Consider the following 24806-nt stretch of genomic DNA (forward strand, 5'->3'; position numbering starts at 1 on the left):
TAGCCTAAGAGACCCACACGGTGCACACACTATCACCTTTACACACGTGGGACAAGGAGTCTCCGGAGATCACATAAGTAAAATCCACTTGAATAGCATAACGACATCTAGATTACAAAGCTCATCATATGGATCTCAATCATGTAAGGCAGCTCATGAGATCATTGTATTGAAGTACATGGGAGAGAGATTAACCACATAGCTACCGGTATAGCCCTTAGCCTCGGGGGAGAACTACTCCCTCCTCATCATAGGAGATGATACGTCTCCAACGTACCTACAATTTCTGATGTTCCATGCTTGTTTTATGACAATACTTACATGTTTTGCTTGCACTTTATAATGTTTTTATGCGTTTTCCGGAACTAACCTATTAACAAGATGCCGAAGTGCCAGTTGCTGTTTTCTGCTGTTTTTGGTTCCAGAAAGGCTGTTCGGGCAATATTCTCAGAATTGGACGAAATCAACGCCAAACATCTTATTTTTCCCGGAAGATCCCAGAACACCGAAGGAGAGTCAAAGGCGAGCCAGGGGGGCCCCACACGCCAGGGCGGCGCGGCCAGGGGGTGGGGCGCGCCCCCCTACTGTGTGGGTCCCCCAGAAACCCTTTTGCGCCGCCTCTTCGCCTATAAGACCCCTCGCGACCTAAAAACTCGATACGAATTGATGAAACTCCAGAAAGACTCCAGGGGCGCCGGCGCCATCGCGAAACTCCAATTCGGGGGACAGAATCTCTGTTCCGGCACCCTGCCGGGACGGGGAAGTGCCCCCGGAAGCCATCTCCATCGACGCCACCGCCTCCATCATGCTCCGTGAGTAGTTCCCCCATGGACTACGGGTTCTAGCTGTAGCTAGTTGGTATTCTCTCTCCCATGTACTTCAATACAATGATCTCATGAGCTGCCTTACATGATTGAGATTCATCTGATGTAATCGGTGTTGTGTTTGTCGGGATCCGATGGATTGTTACATTATGATTAGTCTATCTATAAAGTTGTGAAGTTATTGTTGCTGCAATCTTGTTGTGTTTAATGCTTGTCACTAGGGCCCGAGTGGCATGATCTTAGATTTAAGCTCTATACTTATTGCTTAGATTGTATCTACAAGTTGTATGCACATGTCTACGTCCGGAACCAAAGGCCCCAAAGTGACAGAAATTGGGACAACTGGAGGGGAAGGCTTAGATATGAGGATCACATGTTTTCACGGAGTGTTAATGCTTTGCTCCGGTGCTCTATTAAAAGGAGTACCTTAATTTCCAAGAGATTCCCTAGAGGCCCGGCTGCCACCGGCTGGTAGGACAAAAGATGTTGTACACGTTTCTCATTGCGAGCACGTATGACTATATATGGGAAACATGCCTACATGATTAATGATCTTGATGTTCTGTCTTAATGCTATTTCAATCCTATCAATTGCCCAACTGTAATTTGTTCACCCAACACTTGTCACTTGTTATTGGAGAGTTACCACTAGTGTAGATAGCTGGGAACCCCGGTCCATCTCTCATCATCATATACTTGTTTCTATATGACATTGGAAGTAGTATCAACTATTTTCTGGTGCCATTTCTCTCATATTACTGCTACTGCTGCTGTGTTACTTTTACTACTGCTCTCATATTACTGCTGCTTTCACATCACCCCTGTTACTAGTACTTTTCCAGGTGCAGCTAAATTGACAACTCAGTTGTTAAGGCTTATAAGTATTCTTTACCTCCCCTTGTGTCGAATCAATAAATTTGGGTTTTACTTCCCTCGAAGACTGTTGCGATCCCCTATACTTGTGGGTTATCAAGACTATTTTTTGGCGCCGTTGCCGGGGAGGCATAGCTCTACTCATAATTTCACCTGGGGAGTACACTCTACCTCTCTCTCTATTTTATTTTATTTTGTTTTGCTTAGTTTACTTTTGTCTAGTTTATTTGTGCTTAGTTTATTTCTGTCTAGTATTATTTTGCTTAGTTTACTTTTGCTTAGTTTCTTTTTGTCTTGTTTTATTTTCCCTATATACCCAAAAATCCATAAAAATTTGAAAACCCGAAAAAATAAAAACTGTTGCTATAGGAGAACCTACAACCTATTTGGAGCTTATTGAATTATATAATAATTATAGAGAATCAAGAACGAGTAAAGTTATGAGTGCTGTGATAGAAAAATTGAACGCAATTGCTAAAATCTTGCTTAAACGCCATGATATAAACTGTTGCTCTCAACATGACACTAAACATCTTAAATTTCAATGTGGCTTTAGTGAGCAATTTTTAATTAAGAACTATAATCGGAATAGCTATATTCATTTTGGGTTCGAAGAAGTAGAACAATTTGTTTTGTTTATGGGAGCTTCTGAGATCGAATCCTTCATTGCTAAAAATTATGAAACTTGTGTTGTTTGTAAGGACCTTAAAGATTATGTCTCTTCTATCCTTAATTTTTGCATAGAAAGCTACAGTGATAATCCTTATATCATTGATTATAAAGAGAGACTCATTAATGCACAAGAATGCACTCACAATTCGCAGGAACCAGTGGAAGAAGAAATTGATGAACCTGAAAGCTCATTGGATGAAAAAGAAGAGGAGAGTGATGAACAAAAGGAGGAAGAATGGATTAGCTACCCATGCCAACCTTCTAATGAGAGTAACACTTTATCTCTTACACTATTTGATTGTCCTCCATGCTTACCGAAGGAGGATGAATGTTATGTTCCTGTGGATTCTCTTGAAATATACCCTATGAGTAAAACTTGTGAGAATAATTATGCTACTGTTATTTATGATAATCCATGTTACTTTGATAAATTTTATGATAATGCTATGTTTGTGCCTGATGTCGAAATGCATGGTACTAAAGAGTTTTGCTTGGCAAATGTTTATGATAAATCTCTAGATGATGGTCCTATGTTACTTGATAATATTAATTGTACTACTAATGAAAATGGGATTGGAGAGATCTTGACTTTATCTATGAGTCCCGTATCTTTTGAGATTGATCAATCTTCTTGTTACATTATTGATAAAAGTGGGTTTGAAAGTTTTAATCCTATTATTTCTGAGCTTGATAAAAATTATGTGTTTGGAAATCATGAAAAGCATGCTGTATGTGATAGTTATATTGTTGAGTTTGTTCATGAAGCTACTCAAAATTATTATGAGAGAGGAAAATATGGTTGTAGAAATTTGCATGGTACTAAAACACCTCCCTATATGCTAAAACTTTTGAAGTTACTCTTGTTTTATCTTCTTATGCTTGTCACTTTGTTCTTCATGAATTTATTTGTGTACAAGATTCCTATGCATAGGAAGTGGGTTAGACTTAAATGTGTTTTGAACTTGCTTCTTGATGCTCTCTTTTGCTTCAACTCTTATTTCTTGCGAGTGCATCATTAAAATTGCTGAGCCCATCTTAATGGCTATAAAGAAAGCACTTCTTGGGAGATAACCCATGTGTTTATTTTGCTACTGTTTTGTTGTGTTTTGGAAGTTGTTACAACTGTAGCAACCCCTCCTTATCTTTATTTTATTGCAATGTTGTGCCAAGTGAAGTCTCTAATAGAATGTTGATGCTAGATTTGGATTTCTCGCGTAAACAAATTTCTTGCCGTCACGAATCTGGGTATGATTCTCTGTAGGTAACTCAGAAATATCTGCCAATTTACGTGAGTGATCCTCAGATATGTGCACAACTTTCATTAGTTTTGAGTTTTCTGATTTGAGCAACGGAAGTACCTCTTAAAAATTCGTGTTTACTGTCTGTTCTGTTTTGACAGAATCTGTCTCTGTTTTTTGCATTGTCTCTTGTGGACTTTAAGTGAGGCTTTCTAGACGTGGAGAGCTGTAGCTAATGTTTTATTGAGTTCTTGCAATGTGTCACTACAGGGCCAAGGTGGATTAAAGTTTTTTGAGTACTAACCCCTCTAATGAAGTTTATGAGAAATTTGGTGTGAAGGAAGTTTTCAAGGGTCAAGAGAGGAGGATGATATATGATCAAGAAGAGTGAAAAGTCTAAGCTTGGGGATGCCCCCGTGGTTCATCCCTGCATATTTCAAGAAGACTCAAGCGTCTAAGCTTGGGGATGCCCAAGGCATCCCCTTCTTCATCAACTTATCAGGTTTCTTCTATTGAAACTATATTTTTATTCGGTCACATCTTATGTTCTTTACTTGGAGCGTCTGTGTGTTTTTATTTTTGTTTTTGTTTGAATAAGATCGGATCCTAGCAATCCTTGTGTGGGAGAGAGACACGCTCCGCCTTTTCATATGAACACTTGTGTTCTTCGTTTTACTTTTAATGTTCAATGACAAAAGTTGGAAGCTATTGCATTTATTGTTATTTGGTTGGAAACAAGAAAATGCCTCATATTGTCTTGGATAATTTGATACTTGGCAATTGTTTTGAGCTCTCAAGTAGATCATGATTAAGCTCTTGCATCATGTAGTTTAAACCTATTAGTGGAGAAATACCGTAGAGCTTGTTGAAATTGATTTGCATGATTGGTCTCTCTAAGGTCTAGATATTTTCTGGTAATTGTGTTTGAGCAACAAGGAAGACAAAGTAGAGTTTTATAATGCTTGCAATATGTTCTTATGTAAGTTTTGTCTGTACCGGTTCATACTTGTGTTTGCTTCAAACAACCTTGCTAGCCAAAGCCTTGTACTGAGAGGAAATGCTTCTCGTGCATCCAAAACCTTGAGCCAAAACCTATGCCATGAGTGTCCACCATACCTACCTACTATGTGGTATTTTCTGCCATTCCAAGTAAATACTTCATGCGCTACCTTTAAACAATTCAAAACTTTATTATCTCTTATTTGTGTCAATGTTTTATAGCTCATGAGGAAGTATGTGGTGTTTTATCTTTCAATCTTGTTGGACAGCTTTCACCAATGGACTAGTGGCTTCATCCGCTTATCCAATAATTTTGCAAAAAGAGCTGGCGCAGGGTTCCCAGCCCCAATTAATTAACTTTCATTAATAATTCTCTTCACATGTTTTGCCCTGATTCATCATTAAGCAGCTTAATTTTGCAAATAGACACTCCTTCATGGTATGTGAATGTTGGAAGGCACCCGAGGATTCGGTTAGCCATGGCTTGTGTAAGCAAAAGGTTGGGAGGAGTGTCAACCATAAATAAAACTAAAGTACATGTGTAAACAAAAGAGAAGAGGGATGATCTACCTTGCTGGTAGAGATAACGTCCTTCATGGGAGCCACTCTTTGAAAGTCTGTTTGATGAGGTGGTTAGAGTGCCCACAACCATTCGTTGACAACAACAAGCACCTCTCAAAACCTTACTTTTATGCTCTCTATATGATTTCAAAACTTAAAAAGCTCTAGCACATGATTTAATCCCTCGCTTCCTCTCGCGAAGGGCCTTTCTTTTACTTTATGTTGAGTCAGTTTACCTACTTCCTTCCATCTTAGAAGCAAACACTTGTGTCAACTGTGCATTGATTCTTACATACTTACTTATCTGCATTCATCATATTACTTTGTGTTGACCATTATCCATGGGATATACATGTTGGAAGTTGAAAGCAATTGCTGAAACTTAAATCTTCCTCTGTGTTGCTTCAATGCCATTACTTTGAATTTATTGCTTTATGAGTTAACTCTTATGCAAGACTTTTGATGCTTGTTTTGAAAGTACTATTCATGAACAGTTTTGCTATATGTTATCTATTTGTTAGCAACTATAGATCATTGCCTTTAGTCACTTAATTCATCTCATATGCTTTATAATAGTATGATCAAGGTTATGTAAGTAGCATGTCACTACAGAAATTATTCTTTTTATCGTTTACCTACTCGAGGGCGTGCAGGAACTAAGCTTGGGGATGCTGATACGTCTCCAACGTACCTACAATTTCGATGTTCCATGCTTGTTTTATGACAATACTTACATGTTTTGCTTGCACTTTATAATGTTTTTATGCGTTTTCCGGAACTAACCTATTAACAAGATGCCGAAGTGTCGCTTGTCGTTTTCTCGCTGTTTTTGGTTCCGTAAAGGCTGTTCGGGCAATATTCTCGGAATTGGACGAAATCAACGCCAAACATCTTATTTTTCCCGGAAGACCCCAGAACACCGAAGGAGAGTCGGAGGCGAGCCAGGGGGCCCCACACGCCAGGGCGGCGCGGCCAGGGGTGGGGCGCGCCCCCCTACTGTGTGGGTCCCCCAGAAACCCTTTTTCGCCGCCTCTTCGCCTATAAGACCCCTCGCGACCTAAAAACTCGATACGAATTGACGAAACTCCAGAAAGACTCCAGGGGCGCCACCGCCATCGCGAAACTCCAATTCGGGGGACAGAATCTCTGTTCCGGCACCCTGCCGGGACGGGGAAGTGCCCCCGGAAGCCATCTCCATCGACGCCACCGCCTCCATCATGCTCCGTGAGTAGTTCCCCCATGGACTACGGGTTCTAGCTGTAGCTAGTTGGTATTCTCTCTCCCATGTACTTCAATACAATGATCTCATGAGCTGCCTTACATGATTGAGATTCATCCGATGTAATCGGTGTTGTGTTTGTCGGGATCCGATGGATTGTTACATTATGATTAGTCTATCTATAAAGTTGTGAAGTTATTGTTGCTGCAATCTTGTTGTGCTTAATGCTTGTCACTAGGGCCCGAGTGGCATGATCTTAGATTTAAGCTCTATACTTATTGCTTAGATTGTATCTACAAGTTGTATGCACATGTCTATGTCCGGAACCAAAGGCCCCAAAGTGACAGAAATTGGGACAACTGGAGGGGAAGGCTTAGATATGAGGATCACATGTAGCTGCTCCACCACGGCGGCCCCTGCCCCGTCCCCTGGGCCGTCCAGGGCCGCGGCCTCGACCGCCTCGCCGGCCACCAGGACCCGCCATGGTCTTCCTCGCGGGGCTGGCTGCGTCGCAGGAACACCTAGGCGGCGGAACGCTGGAGCTTTGTGGCGGCTAGGGTTTCTATGGAGGGAGTGGATGAGGAAGAAGAAGGCGCGGCCCCTTTATATAGGCCGGAGGCATGCGGTGGCCGCGGGACGCGTGGCGACGCCATAAACTTGGTTGGCGGAGGTGGGCTGCGGCCGCTTGATGTGTGCAGTTGACACACGTCCGTTGGGAACCCCAAGAGGAAGGTGTGATGCAGACAGTAGCAAGTTTTCCCTCAGAAAGAAACCAAGGTTTATCGAACCAGGAGGAGCCAAGAAGCACGTTGAAGGTTGATGGTGGCGGAATGTAATGCGGCGCAACACCAGGGATTCCGGCGCCAACGTGGAACCCGCACAACACAACCAAAGTACTTTGCCCCAACGAAACAAGCTGAGGTTGTCAATCTCACCGGCTTGCCGTAACAAAGGATTAACCGTATTGTGTGGAAGATGATTGTTTGCGTAAAACAAGTAAAGAACAATTGCAGTAGATTGTATGCGATGTAAAGAATAGGACCGGGGTCCACAGCTCACTAGAGGTGTCTCTCCCATAAGATAAAAGCATGTTGGGTGAACAAATTACAGTCGGGAAATTGACAAATAGAGAGGGCATAACAATGCACATACATGATATGATAAATATAGTGAGATTTAATTGGGCATTACGACAAAGTACATAGACCGCTATCCAAGCATGCATCTATGCCTAAAAAGTCCACCTTCAGAGTTATCATCCGAACCCCTTCCAGTATTAAGTTGCAAAACAACAGACAATTGCATTAAGTATGGTGCGTAATGTAATCAATAACTACATCCTTGGACATAGCATCAATGTTTTATCCCTAGTGGCAACAACACATCCACAACCTTAGAACTTTCTCGTCACCGTCCTGCATTTAATGGAGGCATGAACCCACTATCGAGCATAAATACTCCCTCTTGGAGTTAAGAGTAAAAACTTGGCCGAGCCTCTACTAATAACGGAGAGCATGCAAGATCATAAACAACACATAGGTAATAACTTGATAATTAACATAACATAGTATTCTCTATCCATCGGATCCCGACAAACACAACATATAGTATTACAGATAGATTATCTTGATCATGTTAGGCAGCTCACAAGATCCAACAATGAAGCACAATGAGGAGAAGACAACCATCTAGCTACTGCTATGGACCCATAGTCCAGGGGTGAACTACTCACTCATCACTCCGGAGGCGATCATGGCGATGAAGAGTCCTCCGGGAGATGATTCCCTCTCCGGCAGGGTGCCGGAGGTGATCTCCGAATCCCCCGAGATGGGATTGGCGGCGGCGGCGTCTCGGTAAGGTTTTCCGTATCGTGGCTCTCGCATCGGGGGTTTCGCGACGGAGGCTTTAAGTAGGCGGAAGGGCAACGCGGGGGGCCACACGAGGGTCCCACATGCCAGGCTGGCGCGGCCAGGGGCCAGGCCGCGCCGCCCTAGCGTGTCGGCGTCTCGTGGCCCCACTTCCTTTCCCCCTCGGTCTTCTGGAAGCTTCGTGCAAAAATAGGACCCTGGACGTTGATTTCGTCCAATTCCGAGAATATTTCTTTACTATGATTTCTGAAACCAAAAACAGCGTAAAACAAAGAATCGGCTCTTCGGCATCTTGTTAATAGGTTAGTGCCGGTAAATGCATAAATACGACATATAATGTGTATAAAACATGTAGATATCATCAATAATGTGGCATGGAACATAAGAAATTATTGATACGTCGGAGACGTACGCATCCCCAAGCTTAGTTCTCGCTCGTCCCGAGCAGTAAACGATAACAAAGATAATTTCTGGAGTGACATGCCATCATAACCTTGATCATACTATTGTAAGCATATGTAATGAATGCAGCGATCAAAACAATGGTAATGACATGAGTAAACAAATGAATCATAAAGCAAAGACTTTTCATGAATAGTACTTCAAGACAAGCATCAATAAGTCTTGCATAAGAGTTAACTCATAAAGCAATAAATCAAAGTAAAGGTATTGAAGCAACACAAAAGAAGATTAAGTTTCAGCGGTTGCTTTCAACTTGTAACATGTATATCTCATGGATAATTGTCAACATAGAGTAATATAACAAGTGCAATATGCAAGTATGTAGGAATCAATGCACAAGCTTCACACAAGTGTTTGCTTCTTGAGGTGGAGAGAGATAGGTGAACCGACTCAACATAAAAGTAAAAGAATGGTCCTTCAAAGAGGAAAGCATCGATTGCTATATTTGTGCTAGAGCTTTTATTTTGAAAACATGAAACAATTTTGTCAACGGTAGTAATAAAGCATATGAGTTATGTAAATTATATCTTACAAGTTGCAAGCCTCATGCATAATATACTAATAGTGCCCGCACCTTGTCCTAATTAGCTTGGACTACCGGATCATCGCAATACACATGTTTTAACCAAGTGTCACAAAGGGGTACCTCCATGCCGCCTCGTACAAAGGTCTAAGGAGAAAGCTCGCATTTTGGATTTCTCGCTTTTGATTATTCTCAACTTAGACATCCATACCGGGACAACATGGACAACGGATAATGGACTCCTCTTTAATGCATAAGCATGTGGCAACAATTAGTGTTCTCATATGAGATTGAGGATATATGTCCAAAACTGAAACTTCCACCATGATTCATGGCTTTAGTTAGCGGCCCAATGTTCTTCTCTAACAATATGCATGCTCCAACCATTAAGGTGGTAGATATCTCTTACTTCTAATCTCAAAAAAAAAAAAGATATCTCTTACTTCAGACAAGACGGACATGCATAGCAACTCACATGATATTCAACAAAGAGTAGTTGATGGCGTCCCCAGGAACATGGTTATCGCACAACAAGCAACTTAATAAGAGATAAAGTGCATAAGTACATATTCAATACCACAATAGTTTTTAGGCTATTTTGTCCCATGAGCTATATATTGTAAAGGTAAAGAATGGAAATTTTAAAGGTAGCACTCAAGCAATTTACTTTGGAATGGCGGAGAAATACCATGTAGTAGGTAGGTATGGTGGACACAAATGGCATAGTGGTTGGCTCAAGGATTTTGGATGCATGAGAAGTATTCCCTCTCGATACAAGGTTTAGGCTAGCAAGGTTTATTTGAAACAAACACAAGGATGAACGGTGCAAGTAAAACTCACATAAAAGACATATTGTAAACATTATAAGACTCTACACCGTCTTCCTTGTTGTTCAAAACTCAATACTAGATATTATCTAGACTTTAGAGAAACCAAATATGCAAACCAAATTAGCAAGCTCTAGGTGTTTCTTAATTAATGGGTGAAAAGTATATGATGCAAGAGCTTAAACATGAGCACAACAATTGCCAAGTATCAAATTATTCAAGACATTTTAGAATTACTACATGTAGCATTTCCCGATTCCAACCATATAACAATTTAACGAAGAAGATTCAACCTTCGCCATGAATACTATGAGTAAAGCCTAAGGACATACTTGTCCATATGCAACAGCGGAGCGTGTCTCTCTCCCACACAACGAATGCTAGGATCTATTTTATTCAAACAAAAACAAAAACAAAAACAAACCGACGCTCCAAGCAAAGTACATAAGATGTGATGGAATAAAAATATAGTTTCAGGGAGGAACCCGATAATGTTGTCGATGAAGAAGGGGATGCCTTGGGCATCCCCAAGCTTAGACGCTTGAGTCTTCTTAGAATATGCAGGGGTGAACCACCGGGGCATCCCCAAGCTTAGAGCTTTCACTCTCATTGATCATATTGCATCATTTTCCTCTCTTGATCCTTGAAAACTTCCTCCACACCAAACTCGAAACAACTCATTAGAGGGTTAGTGTACAATAAAAATTAACATGTTCAGAGGTGACACAATCATTCTTAACACTTCTGGACATTTCATAAAGCTACTGGATATTAATGGATCAAAGAAATTCATCCAACATAGCAAAAGAGGCAATGCGAAATAAAAGGCAGAATCTGTCAAAACAGAACAGTCCGTAAAGATGGATTTTATTGAGTCACCAGACTTGCTCAAATGAAAATGCCCAAATTGAATGAAAGTTGCGTACATATCTGAGGATCACGCACGTAAATTGGCTTAATGTTCTGAGCTACCTACAGGGAGGCAGGTCGAAATTCGTGACGGCAAAGAAATCTGTAACTGCGCAGTAATCCAAATCTAGTATTAACTTTACTATCAAAGACTTTACTTGGCACAACAAAACACAAAACTAAGATAAGGAGAGGTTGCTACAGTAGTAAACAACTTCCAAGACTCAAATATAAAACAAAAATACTGTAGTAAAAACATGGGTTGTCTCCCATAAGCGCTTTTCTTTAACGCCTTTCAGCTAGGCGCAGAAAGTGTATATCAAGTATTATCAAGAGATGAAGCATCAACATCATAATTTGCTCTAATAATAGAATCAAAAGGTAACTTCATTCTCTTTCTAGGGAAGTGTTCCATACCTTTCTTGAGAGGAAATTGATATTTAATATTACCTTCCTTCATATCAATAGTAGCACCAACGGTTCGAAGAAAAGGTCTTCCCAATATAATGGGGCAAGATGCATTGCATTCAATATCCAAGACAACAAAATCAACGGGGACAAGGTTATTGTTAACCATAATATGAACATTATCAACTCTCCCCAAAGGTTTCTTTTTAGCATTATCAGCGAGATTAACATCCAAATAACAATTTTTCAATGGTGGCAAGTCAAGCATATCATAGACTTTCTTAGGCATAACAGAAATACTTGCACCAAGATCACATAAAGCATTACAATCAAAATCATTGACCCTCATTTTAATGATGGGCTCCCAACCATCTTCTAACTTCCTAGGAATAGAGGTTTCAAGTTTTATTTTCTCTTCTCTATCTTTTATGAGAGCATTTGTAATATGTTTTGTAAAGGCCAAATTTATAGTACTAGCATTAGGACTCTTAGCAAGTTTTTGTAAGAACTTTATAACTTCAGAGATGTGGCAATCATCAAAATCTAAATCATTATGAGCTACAGCAATGGGATCATTGTCCCCAAGGTTTGAAAAAATTTCAGCAGTTTTATCACAGGCAATTTCAGCAGTTTTAGCAGTTTCAGGTAATTTTGCGCGCTTTGCACTAGGAGTAGAAACATTGCCAACACCAATTATTTTACCATTGATAGTAGGAGGTGCAGCAACATGTGAGGAATCAACATTACTTGTGGTGGTAATAGTCCAAACTTTAGCTACATTATTCTCTTTAGCTAGTTTTTCATTTTCTTCTCTATCCCACCTAGCACGCAATTCAGCCATTAATCTTATATTCTCATTAATTCTAACTTGGATGGCATTTTCTGTAGTATTAATCTTATTGTCAATATCCTTATTAGGCATAACTTTCAATTTTAAAAGATCAACATCAGAGGCAAGTCTATCAACTCTAGAAGCAAGAATATCAATTTTATCAAGCTTTTCCTCAACAGATTTGTTAAAAGCAGTTTGTGTACTAATAAATTCTTTAAGCATGGCTTCAAGACCAGGGGGTACACTCCTATTATTGTTGTAAGAATTCCCATAAGAATTACCATAACCATTACCATTAGCAGAAGGATATGGCCTATAGTTATTACCAGAATTGTTCCTATAAGCATTGATGTTGAAATTATTGTTTTTAATGAAATTCACATCAACATTTTCTTCTTGAGTAACCAATGAAGCTAAAGGAACATTATTTGGATCAACATTAGATCTACCATTCACAAGCATAGACATAATCACATCAATCTTATCACTCAAGGAGGAGGTTTCTTCAACAGAATTTACCTTCTTACCTTGTGGAGCTCTTTCCGTGTGTCATTCAGAGTAATTTATCATCATATCATCAAGAAAGCTTTGTAGCCGCCCCCAAAGTGATGGACATAAAGGTACCTCCAGCAGCTGAATCCAATAAATTCCATGAAGAAAAATTTAGTCCTGCATAGAAGGTTTGGATGATCATCCAAGTAGTCGATCCATGGGTTGGGCAATTCTTTACCAAAGATTTCATTCTCTCCCATGCTTGAGCAACATGTTCATTATCTAATTGCTTGAAATTCATTATGCTACTTCTCAATGATATAATTTTAGCGGGAGGATAATATCTACCAATAAAAGCATCCTTACATTTAGTCCATGAATCAATACTATTCTTAGGCAAAGATAGCAACCAATCTTTAGCTCTTCCTCTTAATGAGAAAGGAAACAATTTCAATTTAATAATATCACCATCTACATCCTTATACTTTTGCATTTCACATAGTTCAACAAAATTATTAAGATGGGCAGCAGCATCATCAGAACTAATACCGGAAAATTGCTCTCTCATGACAAGGTTCAAGTAAAGCAGTGTTTAATTTCAAAGAATTCTGCTGTAGTAGCAGGTGGAGCAATAGGTGTGCATAGGAAATCATTATTATTTGTGGTTGTGAAGTCACACAACTTAGTATTTTCAGGGGTAGCCATTTTAGCAGTAGTAAATAAAGCAAACTAGATAAAATAAATGCAAGTAACTAATTTTTTTATGTTTTTGATATAGAAAGCAAGACAGTAAATAAAGTAAAGCTAGCAACTAATTTTTTTGTGTTTTGATATAATGCAGCAAACAAAGTAGTAAATAAAATAAAGCAAGACAAAAACAAAGTAAAGAGATTGGGTTGTGGAGACTCCCCTTGCAGCGTGTCTTGATCTCCCCGAAAACGGCGCCAGAAAACAGTCTTGATGCGTGCAGTTGACACACGTCCGTTGGGAACCCCAAGAGGAAGGTGTGATGCAGACAGTAGCAAGTTTTCCCTCAGAAAGAAACCAAGGTTTATCGAACCAGGAGGAGCCAAGAAGCACGTTGAAGGTTGATGGTGGCGGAATGTAATGCGGCGCAACACCAGGGATTCCGGCGCCAACGTGGAACCTGCACAACACAACCAAAGTACTTTGCCCCAACGAAACAGTGAGGTTGTCAATCTCACCGGCTTGCTGTAACAAAGGATTAACCGTATTGTGCAGAAAACAGTAAAGAACAATTGCAGTAGATTGTATGCGATGTAAAGAATAGGACCGGGGTCCACAGTTCACTAGAGGTGTCTCTCCCATAAGATAAAAGCATGTTCGGTGAACAAATTACAGTCGGGCAATTGACAAATAGAGAGGGCATAACAATGCACATACATGATATGATAAATATAGTGAGATTTAATTGGGCATTACGACAAAGTACATAGACCGCTATCCAGCATGCATCTATGCCTAAAAAGTCCACCTTCGGAGTTATCATCCGAACCCCTTCCAGTATTAAGTTGCAAAACAACGGACAATTGCATTAAGTATGGTGCGTAATGTAATCAATAACTACATCCTTGGACATAGCATCAATGTTTTATCCCTAGTGGCAACAAGCACATCCACAACCTTAGAACTTTTTGTCACTGTCCCAGATTTAATGGAGGCATGAACCCACTATCGAGCATAAATACTCCCTCTTGGAGTTAAGAGTAAAAACTTGGCCAGAGCCTCTACTAATAACGGAGAGCATGCAAGATCATAAACAACACATAGGTAATAACTTGATAATTAACATAACATAGTATTCTCTATCCATCGGATCCCGACAAACACAACATATAGTATTACGGATAGATGATCTTGATCATGTTAGGCAGCTCACAAGATCCAACAATGAAGCACAATGAGGAGAAGACAACCATCTAGCTACTGCTATGGACCCATAGTCCGAGGGTGAACTACTCACTCATCACTCCGGAGGCGATCATGGCGATGAAGAGTCCTCCGGGAGATGATTCCCCTCTCCGGCAGGTGCCGGAGGTGATCTCCAGAATCCCCCGAGATGGGATTGGCGGCGGCGGCGTCTCAGTAAGGTTTTCCGTATCGTGGCTCTCGGTACTGGGGGTTTCGCGACGGAGGCTTTAAGTAGGCGGAAGGGCAACGCGGGGGGCCACACGAGGGCCCCACACGCCAGGCTGGCGCGGCCAGGGGCCAGGCCGCGCCGCCCTAGCGTGTCGGCGCCTCGTGGCCCCACTTCCTTTCCCCCTCGGTCTTCTGGAAGCTTCGTGCAAAAATAGGACCCTGGGCGTTGATTTCGTCCAATTTCGAGAATATTTCTTTACTAGGATTTCTGAAACCAAAAACAGCAGAAAACAACGAATCGGCTTTTCGGCATCTTGTTAATAGGTTAGTGCCGGAAAATGCATAAATACGACATATAATGTGTATAAAACATGTAGATATCATCAATAATGTGGCATGGAACATAAGAAATTATCGATACGTCGGAGACGTATCACCGCTCGGCAGCCGAGGCATTGCCATTAACGTGGCGCAGACTGCCGAAGCGACGCAGCGGCGCCAGTCGCAGGCGCGTTTGAGAAGACGCATCGACGCAGGGTCGCTGCCAGGCGGGCCCGACGAAACGTCCGCCGGATACGACCGGACACTTTCGGCGTCCGCGCAGTGTCCGCGGAGACGCATCCGAGGCGCATATTTGGGCCAGGTTTGCGTCTCCACGGATGGCCCGGTCACTTTGCGTCGCCCGCTGGAGAGGGTGCCAGACGCATTTCCGGTCACGGCGGACGAAAACGACCATTTGCGTCGCGCCGCTGGAGATGCCCTTAGGGGGTCAAAAGATGACATAGAATTCTGAATGCAGCATAATCATTTCTCGTTAATTCTAATTTTAGGCTGAGTGATGATAACGCCTAATAAGAAAAATACAATGTTCCTCCGTGGCTATTGGAGTAACTAAACATGCATGATTAGTAGTTTTTTTCCGAAATGGGGAACTAAGCTCTAGCCTCTACATCAATTGATGCACACACCCGATTTATTTCAAAATTGGCCTAAGTGTTGCACACCGCTACTAGATGATAGTTGACTTGGATAATAAAAAAGCTGCAACATGCATCTGCAACCGCGTTGATCGACTTATTCCTTCTCAACCACTCCCGGAAGAAAGATCTATTCTATAGTAATATTGTTGTATTTGTCAGCTTCCCTCTTTGATCATCTTCAAACAGATTTTTCTCTCCTCCTCATTCTTCAGCTCCAGCATACGAACAGCTCCACCGGTCTCAACAATTCGATCGCATCACACGGCGCCATCACCACCAGCCATAGGCAGCCCACCGGTAGCTGCATCCACCACCCGCTCCCATCTTCTCTGCCCACCGCCGGCGAAGGCTTTTTGATCTATTCCAAGCGAGCACACCACACGGTCAAAGTTTCAGGTAATTTACCCAGAATATGGTTGCCATCTTTGATTTGCTGTGAAATCTCAGGAAGTTAATACTTTTCGAAATGATGGACATCAGCAGTAGAAGCTATAGTAGTACTCCCTCGAAGATTTTTCTAAATTCAGATCTGTCTATGCACTAAAGAGTGTCTAGATACATATAAATTTAGATAAACTTGCACCGTCCTTTTATGGACAGAGTTAGTAGTATATATGAATATGATTGTTTATTTTCATTCACTCCCATTAACTTACATATACAACAGGACAATATATAACAAGGATTCAAGATAAGGCTTTGGCCATAAATACATGGATAGTATAATGGTGAGCGCTTCTACGGGCGTGATGAACTCGCTTCTAGGTAAACTAGCGACCCTCACGGGGAAAGAGTTCGCTAAGTTGACGAACTTGCGAAAAGAGGTCAAACTCTTCAGCGATGAGCTTACTAGCATGAAGGATGCTCTTGAGGGGCTTTCTTATCTAGACGAACTAGATCCACAAACTAAGAGATGGAGAGACATAGTGAGGGAGATGTCTTATGACATTGAAGACATTATTGATGACTTCATGCAGAACAATGGGAATAGCAATAAAACTACTGGATTAGTGGGCAGTACTATTGAACGCCTCAAAACTTTGCGGGCTCGTCAGAAGATTGTCAGCCAGATCAAGGAGATCAAGGCACTTGTGCTTGAGACAAGTTCAAAACACCAAAGGTACAAGCTTGTTACGCCTCGATTAAGCAATGTGGTTATCGATCCACAAGTTGTCACACTCCACGAAAATACAACTAATATCGTTGGCATGGAAGAGCCAAAGAATGAGCTTGTCAACTTGCTAGCTGACAATGACAAACATATGAAGATGGTATCTATTGTGGGATTTGGAGGTCTAGGAAAAACAACACTTGCCAATGTGGTCTATGGTAGGCTCAAGGGAAATTTTGACCTGTGTGCTTTTGTGTCCGTGTCTCAAAAACCGAACATTCCAGAAATTCTTCGTTGCTTATTGTCTCAACTTGGGAGTACATCTTATCATGAATGTGAGTTAAATGTTCTTCTCAGCCAACTCAGGGAACAGCTGGAAAATAACAGGTACCTATTAGACTTTTTGTTTTTTAATTTTTTTCATGTCTTCGACATATCACAAAACACATAATGCATTTACTGAGCGCTCTCGCTACTCTTGTAATAATTATGCAGATCCTTATATTGTAATATAACACTCTATTCTGAGCCAAATGATTAATGTGCGCTGCTATATATAATGTTGTTTTCATTCTAATTTTCTACATATACCGATCTAAGAACAATGTTGGTAATTTACTGCTAGAACTTATGCGCAGATCTCTACTGGTATTACTAGTGAGAAGAATATTTAATTTGCACAACTATTTCCTAGTTAATCATGTGTGTTCTTTTGTTTCTACACTGTACATGTCAATCAAGTGTACACTAGCTATGACGACAATATGGTCCATACTTCAAGAACATCAAATAACTTTTCCTGATACAAACGTGACTGTTCATCCATTTCGAAAAAAATAAACGTGACTGTTCATAAGCTAATATGATGACCTATTATGGACCAATATAAGGATACCAAAAAAATCTAAAAGGAGTGAATGTCCCAGAGCTTTGCACTAATTTGTATCATTATAGGAATAAAAAAATTCTAGATAAATTCATACAAACTCTATATGTCACATATAATCCACACAAACTATACTTGCTATGTATTTTTTTTATGCTGTATAAGGTTCTTCATGCATGTTTATCATACATGTATAGGTAATATACTTGCCCTTGGACTATAGGAAATACACATATTTTCTAACATTAATTTAATAGCTCCACCTACCATCTTGAATTAGTTGCAACCAGAAACAAGAAAAACTGGTGCTTCCACACGTTGCAAGTAAGCACCACATGGTGTACGGTCTAGTGTATAGCTATATGAATGGAGCGTGATGAGTGTTTCGTGGGGATCAAATCCCCCGGGTCCGCATCCGTCCGATGGGTGCGAACCAGCCGTCCATTTGAGTCAACGCAACCAATAAAAAAAGGGGAAATATCCCTAAGGGATATGGAAAGGCTCGTCCTCATTGGAGAGATGCTTCTGGTGATTTCACCAGCGCAAACATGGTCGTCCTCTCTGGCAGCACAAGTGTCCCTTCCCTAGCCCTCATTTGCTGCACATCCGACCTCGTCGGTGTTCACATCACACACAGTTATGTTCGAGCACGCCCGTGTGTGATTTCTTAGGATGGGGCTAACATTTTGTTGACGGTAGCATACAGTTTCTTTTACAGTAGAGCCGCAGTGGCGGAGCGTGACCGGAAGTAAAGAGGGGGCAAAATTCTATTCTACACCCCAAATTTTGCTAATTCCAAGCTATTTGTAACAAGCAACATATGATTTTCAAGCTTGAAAATGTAGTTAATAACATATTAATATCTTAATTTACATAGGAGTTGACAACAATTTTTTGTGTGTGACTAATTCCGAGCTGACTGAAAATTAAGTTGATTCTCAGTCGATGTCATCAAATGTTAGTTGTAACCCATGTTGCAACTCATAACTAGTGCAAATCACGAAATAATTTAACGGTAGTGGAATTTATATCTAGCATGAATCACGAATCAATACAACGGATCGGGTTTTTATTTCAGTTGCAACCCCATATAAAACCTAGAATAATTTCAGTTGCAACATAATCATGGTGTATTAGCATGGTCTAAAAATCGACTGAGAATTAGCAAAACTATTTTGTTTTGTGCCCAAGATCCGTCGATAGCTAGCAACGATTTCTTCATCACATAGACCGGCGTAGTAAGCTATTTTTGTTCTATTCCTATTTTTAGCAGCAAGAGGACTACGCCCAAGATTCACCGATGACCAGCAATTACAGAACGTACAAATTCAGTCTTTCTTCATAGATAAAAAAGGAAGGGTACTAGCCTGTTGCTATTAGATTCTCATTACACAGCCAATTTTCAATCGGCAATCCAATGCGAAGTTAGGCAGGATCTGGGATAGAAAATTGTGGCCTCCTCGTTGCTCCGTTGTGCCTAGACTAGATTGGAAACTAATAACGTGAGTAGGAAACACAGTCTGTATAGGAAAGCATTTGCACTTTTTCAAGGGGGGGCTGTAGCCCAGTTTCATCTCCAAGGCCCTCCGCCCATGTAGAGCCGTGTGTGATGTCTTAGGATATGGCTTGCATTCTGAAAAGACAGAAAAAGACTTGCTGCTGTGCTAGCCGTTGAGCTCTACATTTATTTATTTCCTCAAACAATCATAAGGTGGTTCATTAACCGCACACAATTTACAGCTCTTTAGTCGTATGCCACTGTTAACACAAAGGTGGTTTCACAAGCCGTGTGAGATAGCCCCTATCACATTTTTTTTGATAAAGGAAATATATTAATATCAAAAGATATCAATTACACCCAGCCTCTGCAACAAAGCCCCATCCTAGTGGAAGTACGGATGCACACAGCCAAAAAAGAGTAAAGAAAACTAAGAAATAAAAGTTCCGCTATAGCATATAATTTTGTGTTCTAAATTATGTCCAACTTACAATGATAAATTGAGTAGCTCATACTTTGGATTAAGATACAAGTTCATGCATTTTGCAACACACAACAGTAAATTACAATACACTTAAATGTGGAGGGCTCTTGATCGAAAGTCTCCGCCCATATTACATATAAAATTTCCAATATAGTAACTAATTAAACTAAAAATATTCGCCAGCACAACCTTTGCGGAAGCCCGAAGCCACAGCAGCGCCGGCTCCACTCATGGAGGATGTACGCTTTTTTCTCTTTGGCTTGGGCTCATCAATGAAGACCTCCAGCAGAGTCCTCCAACAATGACTCGACACTAGGGTCGGAGACCAGGGGCGCACCTTCATTGTGCATCAGGAGGGACGGAACACCAACGGCCCCTGAACGGTCATGCGGATCTGCGGAAAGCGGAGGCCTTAGCGCCACCTCCATCCTCGCTCTGAGCGCGAGCAGTGCTTGGTAATTAACTCGGCACATATCTACGGCTGCGGGTCATTGTTCCTCTAGGATCAAAGACCGGGGGCACGCCTTCACCTGGTATCAGGAGGGTCGGGATCAATGCCTCATGTACTACCAGGCCACTCTACGGAAAGCGAAGCTCTTAGCGCTGCCTCCATCCTCGCTCTGAGCTCGAGCAGTGCTTGGTAAGTTGACATATATCTACGACAGCGAGGCATTTCTCATGTAGTATTTTCAGCCATTTTTCCAGGTATAAACTACTGGCTGCTCTCCCACTCAATTTATAGACGAGCCGGGTGGCGGGAAGGCAGCTAAACAACGGGAAAAGGAATTAGGAAAGGAGAAGAAACCACGAAAATATCACACATGTTTTGAATGAAAGCACGGGTCTGCAAAGATGGATGATACGCAGACGATTCTGTTCGGAGAAAACGATTGTATTATATCACATACAATTCCCTTTCTTTAGAAGGTGTTCTATGTTTTTGTTGCGCGGCCGGGCAGGTCACGGGCTGGCAGACGGTTGAAATTTTCGGGTGTAAGCGTTCTTCCGCACAACATACGGAAAGAGTCTTCTGTGTGCCATAGGGGGCCTTAAAATGTTCGATCTGTACTAAAGATTTAAGTTTATATTTCATATCTTGGAGCATAAGCAACCCCACTCAAGACTTGAAAATTATGGTTCACTGAACACCGAACATGGCAAAATGAACGAGTCTGGACAAATGATGAGCTGCACATAGTTTTGGAATAATTGATTAAAATGGTCCTATACAGATTGTCCATGGGTGTAATATAGCTATTTCACTTTTTTCCATCATTATTTCTACTACGTACTTTTCCAACTAAAGTACTTTCCTAAAACCTCCACTTTGTGTGACTATATTTATTATATTGGACTTAACACTGATAAAAATATTTGGCAGGTACTTTATTGTAATAGATGATATATGGGATGTACAAGCATGGGGTGTTATTAAATGTATTTTCCCAGAAAATAATCTTGGCAGCAGAGTAATAGTAACTGCAAGAATTCAGGATGTGGCTAAGGCATGTTGCTTGCATGGAGGTGATCACATTATAGAAATGAAGCCTCTTAGCAATGAAGACTCAAGAAGATTGTTTCTTGATAGGATATTTGGCTCGGAAGAAGCTTGCTCTCCCCAACTTAGAGATATATCAGTTGAAATTCTCAAAAGATGTGGTGGTTTGCCTCTTGCAATTATTAGTATATCTAGCATGCTATCGGGTGAATATGCGGACAAAAATGAAAGGTGGGAACATGTAAGGGACTCTTTGGGCTTAGTAACAAACTTCACAACGGAAAGGATGATGCAAATCTTAAACGTCAGTTACACAGATCTTCCTCCTCATCTCAGGACATGCTTTTTATATCTAGGTATGTATCCGGAGGACTACAAGATTGACAGATCTAATCTGGAACGCCAATGGATGGCTGAAGGTTTCATTAGTAAAGAAGATGGACAAGATGTGGAGAAGGTTGCAAGAAGTTATTTCAGTGAACTAGTTACTAGGAGCCTTGTACAACCAGTAGATTTGGACAACAAAGGATCAGTGATAACATGCACAGTACATGATATGATACTCGATCTTATCTTGATGAAGTCTGCAGAAGAGAATTTTTTCACTATAGTGGACGACCCACAGGCCATTACGAGACTAAATTACAAGGCCCGTCGGCTTTCTGTCCGCTTTGATGGTTCAAGTACTGGTCTGTCAAAAGTACCCAGGAACATTAGTTTGTCACAGCTTCGGTCAGTCATGTTCTTTGGGAGATCTCAAAATATACCACCTCTATCGGAGTTCATGTTCCTCCGAGTTCTTTTTATCAACCTCAGCCATTGTACAATTAACCTCGCTGGATTGTGTAAACTTCATCAGTTGAGGTATTTATGCATTGCTTGCTCTTCTTGGTACCAACTACCAACACATATTGGAGTGCTCCAACACTTGGAAACACTTGATGTTCCCAACTGTGACAATATTTCATCAGATGTAGTTTATCTACCAAGCTTGATGCATCTGAATATTGGACCAAGTCTACTTGACGGGATTGGTAACATGAAATTCCTACGACATCTTTCTGGATTCGATATAAGGGTGAACACGCTAGACAATATCATCGGCCTTGGAGGGCTGACAAATCTGAGATGTCTAATTGTTGAACGTAGCCGTCCTTCAGATGAGTTGGAGATGATCTATATAAATTGTCTATACTCAGAATGTGGCCTTTTCCCGGATAAAGACAGGGATAGACGCATGGATGCTCTAAACTCTTCTTTGATAAACCTCTATAACCTTGAGGACCTGCATATCAATATGTGGGGCCTAATAGATGGCTTGATGCTATTGTCTTCTCCCCCTGCTCCCTACAGCATTGTGAGGCTCATTGTGTCACCAAGGTGCTGGTTTTCCAAGGTCCCTAATTGGATGGGGGAGCTCCATAACCTTGTCGAGTTCCAATGCCAAGTTGCTGAGCTGCTAAATGATGGTGTCGGTATCCTTGCAGACTTGCCTGCTCTCACTGTCCTCGATATACAAATCCAACAAGCCACAAAGGAAATGATTGTGATTTATGGGAGAGGAGGATTCCCTGCTTTGAAGTATTTTAAGCTCCTATTGTGCAGCACGTCATACCTGACTTCCAGGAAGGTGCAATGCCGAAGCTGCATAAGCTCAAACTAAAGTTCAATGCTAGCGGAGTGGAGCAGAATGGGGCACCTGCTGGCATCGAGCATCTGTTAGCAATTGAACAATTGTCTGCAGGAATCGGCTGCGCGGATTTACAGGATTTTGACAAGGCAAGCATCGAGTCTGCCTTTAGGACAGCTATCAAGATGCATCCCAGCAATCCTCGTGTTGAAATCGATCTCTTGCGGTACAATTTTTCATTCTTGGACAGCCAATATTTCCTTCCGCTCAGCATATAGCAGCTGGTATGTGCACATCTCCGCCTCCATCCACCCTCCCAGTCTCTCTAGTCTCTAGTCTCTATCTATTTATTAATTTGTTTGTTTTATACAACCACAACGTGCAATGTTCCTCTAGCTTGCCATGGAACCATTTTCTGCAGCATCATGTACACACTTTTGAAAACATTAGATGCTCAATTTGTTGAAGGAACCAGATTTCCACTACTATTTCAGTGAGAATCAGTTTTGATTGTTGGGATTTTCTCCCATGGTCATGAAATAGGCATTCCACGTACTTGGTCAAATACTAAATACGAGGTTATAATAAGTAGTGATAGCCATCTTTGCTTTTCTTCAAAAAAGATGGTCATTGTCACTAGGAAGTGTCCATCACCGGCTCTGCGAATGGCATATAGACTCTGTGTGATGTGCTACTCCGTTATGTTCCTCTCTTCCGGCTTGTGTGATGAAGTACTGCTACATCAACGTGACAAATGAAGTATAGCTGGTCTGTACTCTTACATCTCTCTAGTTTTCATCAAGACTCTTTGTTTTCAGGAAGGAAGTGCATTCTGCCATTTGATCTGCAGCGGACTACCGTACATATGCATGCAGATAGATACCTCTCGCACGAGAATGGGAGACGCACTGCAGTTTTCCCCGGCTGGAAGATCAAGCTGTCGACCAAATTCCTTCTACTTTGTCAATACTATCCATCGTTTCATCGAGTTTCTTGTAGCCACTTTTGTTTGATGATCGCACTTTGATTATGCTTGTAATAAAGGCAGGAGTTTGCACTGTTGCTGCTTGCCTCCCAGCCTCAGAATTATATCTATTGCTGCTTTTGGTGTGCTTTTATGCTACCAGTATTGTACTGAATACTTGTTTCCTGCTCTGAACTGAACTGAGAGTTCCCTGTTTGAAGAGCCGTAATAAGAACTTGTTAAAAGACTGGAGTAGTATCCTATCAATTCAACAGAGGTGCGGTCTGCTGTTTCTCCATGTATAAAACTGCTAATTGGGGTGCCTACATGAACTGCCCCGCTTTTGTTTTCCGAAAGGTCTCACCGGCGTACGACGAAGGTCCAAAACAGGGCCTGTTTTACAGGATGGGCACCAGCTCACAAGCGAAGGGATTGCAGAGATCGACCGACCGCAAGGCGTCCGTGTCAGCGGGGGACTTTTAGGCGGAGGGCCAGCGTTGAAGAGAGAATATTTAGTGATACAGCCCATTTGGCTGCTACCAGATTCCAGGGACATAGGCCGTTCGCTCCAACTGGATGGAAGGGATCTCAGCGGGTTGGTTTCTAGTGTAACATTGGCATTCTACTCCCTGCGTTAAAATTTCCCATGTCAAGTACAGCACGAGGGAGGAAAAATTTATGGCGCTCAGCTCTTAAACTCTCACCAGATATCTTCTCCAGGGCACAAAATCTTGTCAAATCTTTGTCTCACAGTACCGCGATCCGGATGCAGCTCAAAGCGTCACCGCAAATCTCTCATCTTTTCCCTGGATTTTGAGCGCCCAACTGCCCACCACTTGTAGCTCGCTACGTCGCCTCCCCTAGCAAGCTTCCTGTGTGCTTCTATAGTCTCTACCGACCTTTGAATTCTTTACATGGTGATTGCTTTGTGAGTTTCACGAAGTATGC

General features: G+C 41.4%; 1 pseudogene; it reads left to right on the forward strand.

Annotated features, from left to right (window-relative positions):
- Positions 1-16500: 16500 nt before the first annotated feature.
- Positions 16501-23172, forward strand: LOC124689480 (annotated as a pseudogene).
- Positions 23173-24806: the final 1634 nt, after the last annotated feature.

The sequence above is a fragment of the Lolium rigidum genome, chromosome 2, assembly GCF_022539505.1.
Source record: "Lolium rigidum isolate FL_2022 chromosome 2, APGP_CSIRO_Lrig_0.1, whole genome shotgun sequence".
NCBI lineage: Eukaryota > Viridiplantae > Streptophyta > Magnoliopsida > Poales > Poaceae > Lolium > Lolium rigidum.